The sequence below is a fragment of the Sphaerodactylus townsendi genome, linkage group LG08 (assembly GCF_021028975.2).
Source record: "Sphaerodactylus townsendi isolate TG3544 linkage group LG08, MPM_Stown_v2.3, whole genome shotgun sequence".
NCBI classification, from domain to species: domain Eukaryota; kingdom Metazoa; phylum Chordata; class Lepidosauria; order Squamata; family Sphaerodactylidae; genus Sphaerodactylus; species Sphaerodactylus townsendi.
The window spans coordinates 37,833,427-37,836,488 of NC_059432.1; the positions used below are offsets into that span (position 1 = coordinate 37,833,427).

Here is a 3,062-nt window from a genome sequence, read left to right on the forward strand (position 1 = left end):
GTAAAGTGCTCTCTACTAGTCCTTGAGGGTACTTCAATGTCGAAGTGGGCTTTGGCTGTGTGGCCAGCACCACACCACTGGTCCAGAGTTTTCCTGGCTGCCAGGAGGAGAAAAGGAAGAAAAGCTGAAGATTTGGACAGAGGTGGAGGTGCAAATAGAAGTAAATTGCGTGTTGGATAAGAAGGAGGGAAGGAAAGCAGGAAATGGTGAGTGGCTATGAGGGCTTTCAGGAAAGGGAGAGGAAATAGTGGAGAAGGGGGAAATGAGATCTCTCCTGCCAGCCCCTGTAGGTCCCTCGCTTGTTACTCATAAAGTCTGTCCCTCATATTAATGCTGAAAGCACTGCTACAGTAGCAACTTGAAAAGTTGACAACCCTATTTGCACAACTATTTTCACCACCACCACCATCACTACCCTCAGTCTAATGCTACTACACAAACACTGAATAAAACAATATTTGGAATCTGACTAAATTAATCATGGGATTTAAGCAGGAAGCCTTAGTAACATATTAGGTACATTTGTGGAGCGGGGGCGGGGGGGAGGCATACTAAATAAAAATGTAGTGAAACATGCCTTGCCAGACAAACAGTGTAAAATTTGTTTTGCCAGCACTAAAGAATAAATATGAAGGATGATCATTCTCAGCCTTGGCCCATAGTAAGGGATCTGACTCGTGTGGACATAAGCCGGGAGGAGCCTTGGGGGAGACCTTGACAGCAACTTCCACAACGAAAGGCTCCAATAGACATTTAAACAGGAGAAAAACGAAAAGCAGTTCCCCCTCCCAACTCACTGTTCTGTCTTCGGCTTACATTTTCCAAACTGCTGACGTAGGTGAAAGCAAAACAGGGTGATAACTGTGCATCTCGGGCCACCCCCCTTTCTCATTACTCCTATCAGATCCTTGGTCATCTGCTCTCTTTCATGTAACTCCCCCCTTCTTCCCATCTTACCAAAGTGATACTTTCCAAGTTCCCAACACTTTTGCTTTTGTGAGACCCAAAATCTGCAGGTGCAGCCGAGGCCTTGGCAAGGAGCAGGCTGATTATCAAGTTCAGAAAACAGCTACACTGTCTTGTTAATTCTTCTTCAAGGTCTTGAGCACAGCATAAATTCCAATGGAAAGGAACTTGGAGCTTTAAGGATCACAGGCAGCGAATCAGGTAAGACTTACTTTGTGTTCGGAACTGAGGGCCTTCCTGGGAGATATCACTGTTTGAGTATGAGATGGGGGCTCCCATATGCTGCTGATGCTCTGCTTTTTGTTAAAAGAGTCCCTGGCTTCTGGATTGAACCACTCTCCATGTTTCCAATTACAACTCACCAGTAAGGTAAATGATCAAAAGTGGATTTTTAATAAAAGATTCTTTTCTCTTGTAAGTTGATCTAGCTGTCATGTACTTAAAGTTTGTCAGCATGTTCAGAAAGCTGTTGTTCTGCTTACTAATGCTTCTAATTCTAGATGATTTAGATGTTGCTGGAAAATGCTAAAGTTTCCTTCAGTGAGCAGCTTCAGGTAAAATGCAGCTTCAGGTAAAAACGTAAAATGTGTGTTTTTGCAGTTTTTCCCTCTTCTAGGATGCCCGGCACTCTGTTGCAAAGTGTGGGATTTCTGCTGATTCTGCTCGTTGTTCCTTTTTCCTATGCATATACTTCTTTGAGAATTTGATCTAAAGAGGCATACGGCATGGGAAAATGGGGCGATTGAGGTGTTCCACCCACCGCCGCCTTCTTCTGCAGCAAAGCTATGAATGGAAAACTGTTTCTTCCCAGCCCTGTATGAGAAGCCTGAAGAATACTTAACTCATTTGGCAATAGCCCATAGATGCAGTCTCTTAAACATGGATAAACTGCTTCAGTTATAAATAGAGCTCGCTCAGAATTGCTGTCCTTTCAATAAAGGGAAACTGTTTTAAGAACTGCACAGCAGGCAGTATTCAACAGGTAGTGCTCTTGCTACACAGTTTCTCTGCGGAGATACTAGACTAGAGGGTGAGGGGAAAAGGCTTTGATACTAGAAGTGCTTTTTAATTCTTACCTCATATTAACCACCTGTGAATGCCACTGACCTAATATAAAGCAGAGATGTTTGGGAAACATGAAATTGCTGAATATTAACATTTCCTCTTTGTTTCATTCACAGGTTCTTTGTTTAAAAAATGAGAATCTCAAAAAGAAAAAAAATCCTTTCCATTCATTGCTTTTGCATTTACCTGATTGTATGTTCTGAAAGGAAGGATGGCTTTTAAGGCCACTAATGCAGCATAATTATGCTAAAAGCAGTAGACTATAATTATAATGTGATCTCTGAAGAAAGGGACTAGTGGTGGAGGGGTGGGGATGGCTGAGGCTAATAAAGGGAACTTGCTAAAGCATTTAAGCTACAATCCAACAATATTACATTCCTGTAAACCTATTGAATCAATGAGCTTAAACCTATCTCTGTGTTGAACTTTGGCTTTGAGCTGTATGTTTCATCAGCAAGCAACAGTCCAATCCTATGCGTGTTTATTTAAAGAGAGCACTAAGGTCAGTAGGATTTACTCCTAATTAAGCATGCATAAGACTCCTAGTCAATCTAGCCTTTTTTGCATTTTGTATCATGATTTCTTGAATGGAAGCTTCGGTTGAAACAATTTCAAAAGCTGCCAGCTCAAATGCTGTGATGTGAAAACTAAACCTTGTTATTTGTTCTGTCGGCTCCAAGACCTTCATTTTATTTGTAATCATATTTTCCTCTTGATTTTAAGAATAATAAAAGAAAATTGCATAGACTTCTGTATCTTAATTCATTTTAAGAACTGAGGAGTAAAACAGGGGAGCGGTACATGAGATGCTTGCTTGAAACAACACTTTTATTTAACTTGATTAAAAATGACTGCAGGGTGTTTAGTGGAATAAGTTGGTTTCTTAGCGCTCCCATGTCATTTTAATTTACATCAAATTCCAGGGGCACTAAAAAGCATACACACACCCAATGTTCCAGAGAGAATAAAGTTCCAAATCCATCAGCTAAAAGAAACCATTCCCTATCACGCGTACGGTTTTACAATGATGT

General features: G+C 41.0%; 1 long non-coding RNA gene across 1 annotated transcript; it reads left to right on the top strand.

Annotated features, from left to right (window-relative positions):
• The first annotated feature begins 1,002 nt into the window (after positions 1 to 1,002).
• Positions 1,003 to 2,764, top strand: LOC125438236. The gene is made up of 3 exons (XR_007245316.1): positions 1,003 to 1,167; positions 1,277 to 1,335; positions 2,148 to 2,764. It is a non-coding gene; the product is annotated as an uncharacterized LOC125438236 (long non-coding RNA).
• Positions 2,765 to 3,062: the final 298 nt, after the last annotated feature.